The sequence below is a fragment of the Oncorhynchus tshawytscha genome, linkage group LG14 (assembly GCF_018296145.1).
Source record: "Oncorhynchus tshawytscha isolate Ot180627B linkage group LG14, Otsh_v2.0, whole genome shotgun sequence".
Lineage (NCBI taxonomy): Eukaryota > Metazoa > Chordata > Actinopteri > Salmoniformes > Salmonidae > Oncorhynchus > Oncorhynchus tshawytscha.
Genome location: NC_056442.1, coordinates 35,319,108 through 35,331,546, shown reverse-complemented (window position 1 = coordinate 35,331,546; position 12,439 = coordinate 35,319,108). Strand labels below are relative to the sequence as shown.

Here is a 12,439-nt window from a genome sequence, read left to right as displayed (position 1 = left end):
CAGTGGAATTACAGTATGATAGCTAAGGAGATGGAGAAAACACCTGTCTCCGGATAACATCTTCAAACTAAGGGCAACCATGGCATCTGTGACAGAGAGGGAGAAGCGTCCAGAAATGTAAAGTAAACTCACCCCATTCCATACAAATGTGCGCAACCGCGACATTCAAACGAGGCTGCAAAGAAAACTAATGGGACTGTAGCGACATCAAAGTCTGGGGTATGAACTACGTTTCTATTCAAGCGTTGATCGACATGGTAATGGCTCTATAGTATTGGAGAAAAGTTTTAAAAAACTGACCCTCCGGTACATCGTGACGTGTCATGCCGTAACGTACAGCACGCATAAAGCAACTATTTCTGTCTTACAATCTCTCTCTACCAGGTGTAGCACTTCTCTCACAGTTTAAAAACAAGAAACGGACAGTGACGGGGGTAAGGGGGATTTCAAGTAATTTTTTGCGTCATCACTGCAAGCGATCATGACTCTCAAAAGCCACTGTTAACTTCTGAAGATCACTTTAGCACCGCCCTAAAAACCCGATTCAAACCTTCAAATAGGTATGTAATTACACATTATATAATGTAAATAGTGCTTTACTTACATTTTAGAGGCGATAAGGTGATAAGTTGGAAAGATCGAGTGAAAAAAGCTGTTTCCCCACACGACATCTCTACTTCTCACTATCACTCATTAGTTTCACTTCCCCACCCGCCATTTTTAAAAAGACCCGATGGAGCTCATTGCCTTCTTGAATCATGCAGAAACGTGCAGCGTGGAGGTCTCGTCATGGATTTTGTTGGAAAGGGGAGAAATTGTGCTTTACAATGGTATTGACATTACAGTTGATCTGGAAGTACTACGTTTTTTGGGTGCTGAAATGAGGTAAATTGTACGGACCAAGGCGTTGTACAAAAGTGAGTGAGTTTACGTTATACAGTTAAGACAGCTACCTACATTTTCAGACATTACACATTTCTAGTTTAGTCAAAAAGTTGTTTTCATTTCAAGTTAAAAGTATACTGTTAGTTAGCTAGCTAACTTTAGCTGGCTCGCCAGCTAACGTTATGTGTATGATCTGTGTAGTAATATTCTTATCTCAGAGCCATTTGCTTTGATAGTTATAGCCTAATGTTAGCTAGCTAACATTGAACCTGGTTGGTCACCTACCTGCAGATTCATGCAGAGCAGTAACATCATGAGTTGGGATTATGGTTCATTGTTTAGCTAGCTAGCTACATGCCTTACCTAAATACTCCACTATGCAAGTATCCATTTCAATAGAATGTTCTGAATTCATTGCGACACCACCGCTGTTGATAGACGTAGCTGGGAAATTCGCTCTGGCAATCTAGTCTGACTCTCGTCTGAGTGCATAATGATGCATATTTCTGTTTATGAACATGTATACAAATACTATATTGAGAATTAAGCCTAGTAATCAGCTAGCATACAATAAGTTATACTCATTGTTCTTTTCTTTCTATATTTTAGTTTTACTAATTTCAGTCACTATTACCGTACCTACGAAGCGGTGGCAATAAATCCTACTTCAACACAGTAGTTGTACTGAGTTTATCTATCTGCAAAGCTTAAGAAGGGGACTCTTTTGCGAGGGCAGAATAAAACAACTCCAATATGCACGTATCCATTTCAATAGAATGTTCATGATGTCACTGCGACATGACAGCTGTTCATAGACGTAGCTGGTAAAGAGCGCAGAATAACTGACAAATTTACAAATGCTCAATACCTGTTTAATATAGCTGTTGGCAAAAAAATATATACATTTTTGCCAGCAGCACAGTTGCAGTCACCAAGGCTTTGGATAACATAAAAACAGCCTAACCACTACAGACGTTGGTTCGATCCGAGGCTGTGTTGCAGCCGGCTGCGACCGACCGACCCATGAGGCGGCGTACAATTGGCCAAGAGTCGTCCTGGAGTAGGGGAGGGTTTGGCCGGCTGGGCTGTCCTTGTCCCATCGCGCTCTAGTGACTCCTGTGGAGGGCCGGGCGCAATGCATGCTGACATGGTCGCCAGGTGTATGGCGTTTCCTCCGATACATTGGTGCGGCTGGCTTCCAGGTTAAGCGAGCATTGTTTCAAGAAGCAGTGAGGCTTGGCGGGGTCGTGTTTTGGAGGATGCACGGCTCTTGACCTTTGCCTCTCCCGAGACCGTACGGCTGGTGCAGCGATGGGACAAGACCGTAACTACCAATTGGATATCACAAAAATTGAGGAGAAAAGGGTGTAAAAAAAAATATAATAATTTTTAAAAAGCCTAACCAGCTCTGCTAAGGTGAGTAAAATGGTAAGAGTGAGCTGTTCAACGTTAGCCAGTTAGCTTGGGTACTTGATTGCGGTTGTTCGGACAGATCCCTCTCTGGGATATGTGGGATGCTAGCTTTTTTCCTGGCCAAAAGCCAGGGAAAATGCAGAGCGCCAAATTCAAATAAATTACTATAAAAATCAAACTTTCATTAAATCACACATGCAAGATAGCAAATTAAAGCTACAGTTGTTGTGAAACCAGCCAACATGTCAGATTTCAAAAAGGCTTTTCGGCGAAAGCAAACAATGCTATTATCTGAGTATAGCACCCCCGTAAACAAAGAGAGAAAAGCATATTTCAACCCTCATGCCTTACCTTTGACGAGCTTCTTTTGTTGGCACTCCAATATGTCCCATAAACATCACAAATGGTCCTTTTGTTCGATTAATTCCGTCGATATATATCCAAAATGTCCATTTATTTGGCGCGTTTGATCCAGAAAAACACCGGTTCCAACTTGTGCAATGTGACTACAAAATATCTCAAAAGTTACCTGTAAACTTTGCCAAAACATTTCATACTACTTTTGTAATACAACTTTTGGTATTTTTTAACGTAAATAATCGATAATATTGAAGACGGGATGATCTGTGTTCAATACAGGAGGAAAACAAACTGTAGCTAGCTTTCTGGTCATGCACCTCTATCTAACAGTACACTACAAGTGACCCTCGTTCTGAACAGGGCTACTTCTTCATTACACAAAGGAAAAACCTCAACCAATCTCTAAAGACTGGTGACATCCAGTGGAAGTGGTAGGAACTGCAAGAAGGTCCCTTAGAAATCTGGATTCCCAATGAAAACCCATTGAAAAGAGAGTGACCTCAACAAAACCAAAAAATCTGAATGGTTTGTCCTCGAGGTATCGCCTGCTAAATAGGTTCTGTTATACTCACAAACATGATTCAAACAGTTTTAGAAACTTCAGAATGTTTTCTATCCAAATCTACAATTGCATATCTTATCTTCTGGGGCTGAGTAGCAGGCAGTCTAATTTGGGCATGCATTTAATCCGGACGTGAAAATACTGCCCCCGTCACCAGGAAGTTAAAGAGATGGGTGGGGATAAAGCTTAAGAGGGTGTGAACGATGCTGAATGGGTGTAGACAAAGAAGAGCTCTCCAGTAGGTACCAAAACATTCAAAGGTCAATTTCTCAAAAGTGGGGTTACAAGTTTATCAACTTTCAAAGCAGAATTACTTTCCCATTGTTCCTGAACTGTAGTGTATGATATACAATTTTCTAGCCCTGGGTCTCTACTTTTATCCAATGTAAAACACACCATTTCAATTTTTACGAATTGAGCCGGTCGGTCAGAATTTGACATGAGCACTTGTATGTACATGTCTAATCAAGCAGCAGGTAGCCTAGTGGTTAGAGCGTTGGACTAGTAACCGAAAGGTTGCAAAATCGAATCCCCCAGCTGACAAGGTAAAAATCTGTCGGCCTGCACCTGAACAAGGCAGTTGTTCCAGTTGTTCCTTGTTCATTGAAAATAAGAATTTGTTCTTAATTGACTAGCAAGGTTACAATTTTAAAAAATATATACTTTTCTCATGGCTACCTCGTCAGAAATACAGTGTAGACATTGTAAATGACTTGTAAATTGTAAATGACTATTGTAGCTAAAAACGGCAGATTTTTAATGGAATATCTACATAGGCGTACAGAGGCCCATTATCAGCAACCATCTCTTCTGTTTTCCAATGGCACGTTGTGTTAGTTAAGCCAAGTTTATAATTTTAAAAGGATAATTGATCATTAGAAAAGCCTTTTGCAATTATGTTAGCACAGCTGAAAAGTGTTGTTCTGATTGAAGAAGCAATAAAACTGGACTAGTTTAGACTAGTTGAGTATCTGGAGCATCAGCCATTGTGGGTTCGATTACAGGCTCAAAATGGCCAGAAACAAAGATCTTTCTTCTCAAACTTGTCAGTCTATTCTTTTTCTGAGAAATGAAGGCTATTCCATGCGAGAAATTGCCAAGAAACTGAAGATCCCATACAACGCTGTGTACTACTCCATTCACGCAAATTGTCTCTAACCAGAATAAAAAGAGGAGTGGGAAGCCCCGGTGCACAACTGAGCAAAAGGACAAGTACATTAGAGTGTCTAGTTTGCGAAACAGACGCCTCACAAGTCCTCAACTGGCAGCTTCATTAAATAGTACCCTCAACGTCAACAGTGAAGAGGCGATTGTGGGATGCTGGCCTTCTAGACATATTCTCTTGTATGTGAGTGCAGAACACAGAGAGTGGGTGATGTATGTCTGTTGGTTGGTTGGCTAGAGAGTATGTCTTGTTTGCTTGTTGGTTTGTTAAAGCAGTCAGCTGGTGTATTGGATTCATATTCTTGTGGTCAGGTGTGGTATTTGGGAGAGTGAGCCTTGTTCAACTCGTTCTGCCAAGGAGATTTCACAAATATCGATTCAGCATTTCCTGCTATATTGTGCTGCAGACAGGATGAGAGCAGCGCAGGGAATGAAGGGTCCTTAAGATCTGAACAGGCTTTTCAAAGGACAGCCCTAATGCATGTTTTCCATTGATCGTCTGAGTAAATGTGCTGCTGTCCAGCCTCTAAAGGTCTGACAGGCCTTACAAAGCTGCAGCTAAGCACACATACTGAGCTATTGAGTACTACCCAGTGTCAGGCACTTATAGTACAAAACCTACATTCTGTATGTGCTGCTGGTATTGATCTTGCTGTTTTATAACAAGGCTGGAGGCCATGGTGTCTGTCTATCATACTTATGCCCCGAGTATGTGTGGTGTGTGTGTGTGTGTGTCAGAGATTCTATTCCAGGGCTCAGAAGGACAGAAGTCACATGTAGAGGATAATAATGCATCTTAACAGAACACAAAACTCATGTAACGAAGCAGGCAAAGAAATGGCATTTTCAAACATAAAAACAAAAGAGAGATTTTTTTTTGCTAATACAGTGCCTTGCGAAAGTATTCGGCCCCCTTGAACTTTTGCGACCTTTTGCCACATTTCAGGCTTCAAACAGAAAGATATAAAACTGTATTTTTTTGTGAAGAATCAACAACAAGTGGGACACAATCATGAAGTGGAACGACATTTATTGGATATTTCAAACTGTTTTAGCATATCAAAAACTGAAAAATTGGGCGTGCAAAATTATTCAGCCCCTTTACTTTCAGTGCAGCAAACTCTCTCCAGAAGTTCAGTGAGGATCTCTGAATGATCCAATGTTGACCTAAATGACTAATGATGATAAATACAATCCACCTGTGTGTAATCAAGTCTCCGTATAAATGCACCTGCACTGTGATTGTCTCAGAGGTCCGTTAAAAGCGCAGAGAGCATCATGAAGAACAAGGAACACACCAGGCAGGTCCGAGATACTGTTGTGAAGAAGTTTAAAGCCGGATTTGGATACAAAAAGATTTCCCAAGCTTTAAACATCCCAAGGAGCACTGTGCAAGCGATAATATTGAAATGGAAGGAGTATCAGACCACTGCAAATCTACCAAGACCTGGCCGTCCCTCTAAACTTTCAGCTCATACAAGGAGAAGACTGATCAGAGATGCAGCCAAGAGGCCCATGATCACTCTGGATGAACTGCAGAGATCTACAGCTGAGGTGGGAGACTCTGTCCATAGGACAACAATCAGTCGTATATTGCACAAATCTGGCCTTTATGGAAGAGTGGCAAGAAGAAAGCCATTTCTTAAAGATATCCATAAAAAGTGTTGTTTAAAGTTTGCCACAAGCCACCTGGGAGACACACCAAACATGTGGAAGAAGGTGCTCTGGTCAGATGAAACCAAAATGTAACTTTTTGGCAACAATGCAAAACGTTATGTTTGGCGTAAAAGCAACACAGCCCATCCCCATCCCCACTGTCAAACATGGTGGTGGCAGCATCATGGTTTGGGCCTGCTTTTCTTCAGCAGGGACAGGGAAGATGGTTAAAATTGAGGGGAAGATGGATGGAGCCAAATACAGGACCATTCTGGAAGAAAACCTGATGGAGTCTGCAAAAGACCTGAGACTGGGACGGAGATTTGTCTTCCAACAAGACAATGATCCAAAACATAAAGCAAAATCTACAATGGAATGGTTCAAAAATAAACATATCCAGGTGTTAGAATGGCCAAGTCAAAGTCCAGACCTGAATCCAATCGAGAATCTGTGGAAAGAACTGAAAACTGCTGTTCACAAATGCTCTCCATCCAACCTCACTGAGCTCGAGCTGTTTTGCAAGGAGGAATGGGAAAAAATTCCAGTCTCTCGATGTGCAAAACTGATAGAGACATACCCCAAGCGACTTACAGCTGTATCACAGCAAAAGGTGGCGCTACAAAGTATTAACTTAAGGGGGCTGAATAATTTTGCACGCCCAATTTTTCAGTTTTTGATTTGTTAAAAAAGTTTGAAATATCCAATAAATGTCGTTCCACTTCATGATTTTGTCCCACTTGTTGTTGATTCTTCACAAAAAAATACAGTTTTATATCCTTATGTTTGAAGCCTGAAATGTGGCAAAAGGTCGCAAAGTTCAAGGGGGCCGAATACTTTCGCAAGGCACTGTATATATATATATATATATATATATATATATATATATATATATATATATATATATATATATATATATATATATATATATATATTTAAATAACAAAAATAACTAATTTACATACAGTTGAAGTCGGAAGTTAACATAAACTTAGGTCGGAGTCATTAAAACTAGTTTTTCAACCACTCCACAAATTTCTTGTTAACAAACTATAGTTTTGGCAAGTCGGTTAGGACATCTACTCTGTGCATGACACAAGTAATTTTTCCAACAATTGTTTAGACAGATTATTACACTTATAATTCAGTGTATCACAATTCCAGTGGGTCAGAAGTTTACATACTGTACACTAAGTTGACTGTGCCTTTAAATAGCTTGGAAAATTCCAGAAAATTATGTGATGACTTTAGAAGCTTCTAATAGGCTAATTTATATAATTTGAGTCAATTGGAGGTGCTCCTGTGGATGTATTTCAAGGCCAACCTTCAAACTCAGTGTTTCTTTGCTTGATGTCATAAGAAAATCTAAAGAAATCAGCCAAGACCTCAGAAAAAAAATTGTAGACCTCCACAAGTCTGGTTCATCCATGGGAGCAATTTCCAAACACCTGAAGGTACCACGTTCATCTGTAAAAACAACAAGTTTAAACACCATGGGACCACACAGCTCAGGAAGGAAACGCGTTCTGTCTCCTGAAGATGAACCTACTTTGGTGCGAAAAGTGCAAATCAATCCCAGAACAACAGCAAAGGACCATGTGAAGATGCTGGAGGAAACGGTACAAAAGTATCTATATCCACAGTAAAACAAGTCCTATATCGACAACCTGAAAGGCCACTCAGCAAGGAAGAAGCCACTGATCCAAAACCGCCATAAAAAAGCTAGACTACGGTTTACAACTGCATATGGGGACAAAGATCGCACTTTTGGAGAAATGTCCTTTGGTCTGATGAAACAAAAATAGAACTGTTTGGCCATAATGACCATTGTTATGTTTGGAGGAAAAGGGGGGATGCTGGCAAGCCGAAGAAGACCATCCCAACCCTTGAAGCACGGTGGTGGCACCGTCGGGGTGCTTTGCTGCAGGAGGGACCGGTGCACCTCACAAAATAGATGGCATCATGAGGGATGAAAATGATGTGGATATATTGAAGCAACATCTCAAGACATCAGAGTCAGGAAGTTAAAGCTTGGTCACAAATGGGTCTTCTAAATGTCCAATGACCCCAAGCACACTTCCAAAGTTGTGGCAATATAGCTTAAGGGCAACAAAGTCAAGGTATTGAAGTGGCCATCACAAAGCCCTGACCTCAATCCTATAGAACATTTGTGGGCAGAACTGAAAAAGTGCATGCAAGCAAGGAGGCCTACAAACCTGACTCAGTTACACCAGCTCTGTCAGGAGGAATGGGTCAAAATTCACCCAACTTATTGTGGGAAGCTTGTGGAAGGCTACCCGAAACGTTGGACCCAAGTTAAACAATTTAAAGGCAATGCTACCAAATACTAATTGAGTGTGTGTAAACTTCTGACCCACTGGGAATGTGATGAAATAAATAAAAGCTGAAATAAATCACTCTCTCTACTATTATTCTGACATTTAACATTCTTAAAATAAGTGGTGACCCTAACTGACCTAAGACAGGGAATGTGTACTAAGATTACTTGTCAAGAATTTGTTAAAAACTGAGTTTAAATGTATTTGGCTAAGGTGTATGTAAACTTCCGACTTCAACTGTGCATGCACGCACGCACGCACGCACACACCATACCATGCCATACCATACACACACACACACACATACACAGTACCAGTCAAAAGTTGACACACCTACTCATTTTAAGGGTTTTTCTTTATTTTTACTATTTTGTAGATTGTAGAATAATAGTGATGACATCAAAATGATGAAATAACATATATTGAATCATGTTGTAAGGAAAAAAGTGTTCAACAAAACGAAATATATTTGAGATTCTTCAAAGTAGCCACCCTTTCCTTTGATGACAGCTTTGCACACTTGCATTCTCTCAACCAGCGTCACCTGAAATGCTTGTCCAACAGTCTTGAAGGAGTTTACACATATGCTGAACACTTGTTGGCTGCTTTCCTTCACTCTGCTGTCTAAATCATCACAAACCATCTCAATTGGGTTGAGGTCGGGTGATTGTGGAGGCCAGGTCATCTGATGTAGCATCCCATCACTCTCCTTATTGGTCAAATAGCCCTTACACAGCATGGAGGTGTTTTGGGTCATTGTCCTGTTGAAAAACAAATGACAGCCCCACTAAGTGAAAACGCGATGATCGCTGCATCACTGCAGAGTACTGTGGCAGCCATGCTGGTTAAGTGTGCCATGAATTCTAAATAAATCACTGACAGTGTCACCAGCAAAGCACCCCCACACCACCTCCTCCATGCTTCATGGTGGGAACCACACACGCAGAGATCATCCGTTCACCTACTCTGCGTCTCACAAAGACATGGCAGTTGGAACCAAAAATATCACATTTGTACTCTTCAGGCCAAAAGGACAGATTTCCACCAGTCTAATGTCCATTGCTTGTGTTTCTTGGCCCAAGCAAGTCTCTTCTTCTTATTGGTGACCTTTAGTAGTGGTTTCTTTGCCACAATTCGACCATGCAGTCTCCTCTGAACAGTTGATGTTGAGATGTGTCTGTTACTTGAACTCTGTGAAGCATTTATTTGGGCTGGTAACACCAATGAACTGATCCTCTGCAGCTGAGGTAACTTTTGGTCTTCCATTCCTGTGGCGGTCCTCATGAGAGACCGTTTCATCATAGCGCTTGATGGTTTTTGTGTATGCACTTGAAGAAACTTTCAAAGATCTTGACATTTTCCGGATTGACTGACCTTCATGTCTTCAAATAATGATGGACTGTCGTTTCTCTTTGATTATTTGAGCTGTTCTTTTGCCAAATAGGCCTATCTTCTATATACCAACCCTACCTTGTCACAACACAACTGATTGGCTCAAATGCATTAAGGAAAGAAATTCCACAAATTAACTTTTAACAAGGCACACCCGTTAATTGAAATTCATTCCAGGTGACACGTGTACAAAGCTGTCATCAAGATAAAGGGTGGCTACTTTGAAGAATCTCAAATATAAAATGTTTTTATTTGTTTAACACTTTTTTGGTTACTATATGAATCCATATGTGTTATTTCATAGTTGTGATGTCTTCACTAATTATTTAGAAAATAGTACAAATAAAGAAAAACCCTTTAATGACTAGGTGTGTCCAAACCTGTGACTGGTACTGTATGTCACCAGTAGAATATATACCGTTAATCTGCGTCATTTGTTTACATACATTTCTGTTAATGCATGTATTAATTAGTCAGTTACCGCTCTCATTCTTGGAGTGGAAACGTTATTTGGAGAGTTCACAACCTGCTACATTTTTGAGAAACAAGCTATGGTTTATTTCATAAGCATCATTTACGAGATTTGTCCATTTTTTCATTGTTCGTTGTTTGGAGTGCTCCATGTGAGCAAAGTCTGGTTTCTCTGTCCTGATAATGTTGAGGGAGCAAGCACACCTGAACACTCATAGAAGTAAGTACCTGGTCTGCTGCATGGAAATGAAAGAAAGTGTTGTTTTTTTCCCATCCATAGCAAATGTAATATATTAAAAGGTATAGATCCTCACAGTAAACTACTTGATAAATCTTTCCAATAACCTCCCATCCTCAATGTGAAAGCACAATGGAAGTTATAGGCCTACTGCTGCATTGGCCTATAGGCTATGAGTTTCATGCGCTCATTTCTTTAGGCGCTAATGGATCACAGTGTATCAATGTGTCCATATGGCAGAGGCTGTTGATTTTGGATTAGTTGACTTAACTTTGATATTTTTTATCATTTTAATTCAGAATTTTATGATTAACTACGTGACAATTATTTTGAGAAACCAAAACGTTTTGAATTGCATCCATGTTTCAATGGTGGGATTTTGGCTACTTTGAAACAGGGTAAAAGACATGCCTCCATAATATGAAATAAACATTTAGTTTTCAAACAATGAAGTAAGTTTTCAAAATGCATACTGCCTCCAGCTCACATTGTAAAGTGGTGAGTGATGTGTTGATAGCCTGTTTCCTGCACTTGACTGGTGAATGGGAGGCACGATTCAATTTCCAGTTGAGAAATCAAAATAGTATATATTTTTAATCGTGCACAAAACTGTTTTTAACATGCAATTGCATTTAGAATTGTTGTGCAATGGGCACCTCCCTAGTGGCACAGTGGTCTAAGGCACTGCACCGCAGTGTTAGCTGTGGTCTAAGGCACTGCACCGCATCGTTAGCTGTGGTCTAAGGCACTGCACCGCAGTGTTAGCTGTGGTCTAAGTCACTGCACCGCAGTGTTAGCTGTGGTCTAAGGCACTGCACCGCAGTGTTAGCTGTGGTCTAAGGCACTGCACCGCAGTGTTAGCTGTGCCTCTAGAGATCCTGGTTCGAGTCCAGGCTCTGTCGCAGCCGGCCGCGACCGGGAGACCCATGGGGCGGCGCACAATTGGCCCAGCGTCAACCAGGTTAGGGGAGGGTTTGGCCGGCAGGGATGTTCTTGTCCCATCACGCTCAAGCGACTCCTGTGGCGGGCCAGGTGCTTCCTCCGACACATTGGTGCTTCCGGGTTAAGCGGGCATTGTGTCAAGAAGCAGTGCACCTTGGCTGGATTGTGTTGTGTTTTGGAGGACGCGTGGCTCTCGACTTTCACCTCTGCCAAGTCCGTATGGGAGTTGCAGCGATGGGACAAGACTGTAACTACCAATTGGATACCACGAAATCGGGGAGAAAAAAGGGAGAAAAAATAAATACAAATAAAATATTTGTTGTGTAATGAATGGGTTTATAAAAACATGTTTACTCCGGCAGCAACCAGCTGAGGATCTGCAGGAGAAATCCAGCTCAACATAGTCTCTGTGTGCTGTGATAGTTGTGTTGGATAAATAAGATACATGACTAATGAAAATACACACAGGCCAATTTAATTCTGCTAATTAACCTATAGACTGATAAGCCTGACAGTCAAATGTATTTCCATCAATGAATAATAAGCATTATTAAGCAATGGTGTTTTTCCCCCCCAGGTCATTTAACAGCTTTTCATTGGGGGGGCAAAAGCCGGCTAACGGAAACCCTGGAGTGTGCATTTATGTCTGCGTATGCTTTAGGGATGGGATTCGATTACTAATAAGTAGATGCCTTGTGTCTGTGAGTCGTGTGTGTGTGTGTTTGTTTCTGTGTTTGTTTCTGTGTGTGTGTTTGTTTCTGTGTGTGTGTGTTTCTGTCTGTGTGTGTGTGTGTTTCTGTCTGTGTGTGTGTGTGTTTCTGTCTGTGTGTGTGTGTGTTTCTGTCTGTGTGTGTGTTTGTTTCTGTCTGTGTGTGTGTGTGTGTTTCTGCCAGTCTGTCTGTCTGTCTGTCTGTCTGTCTGTCTGTCTGTCTGTCTGTCTGTCTCTGTCTGTCTGTCTGTCTGTCTGTCTGTCTGTCTGTCTGTCTGTCTGTCTGTCTGTCTGTCTGTCTGTCTGTCTGT

At 41.1% G+C, this 12,439-nt stretch overlaps 1 protein-coding gene across 8 annotated transcripts in view; it reads right to left on the bottom strand.

The window, feature by feature from the left end:
• Positions 1 to 12,439, bottom strand: part of LOC112267114 (2-(3-amino-3-carboxypropyl)histidine synthase subunit 1) — a 100,792-nt gene that overhangs the window by 44,651 nt on the left and 43,702 nt on the right. The window lies entirely within an intron of this gene.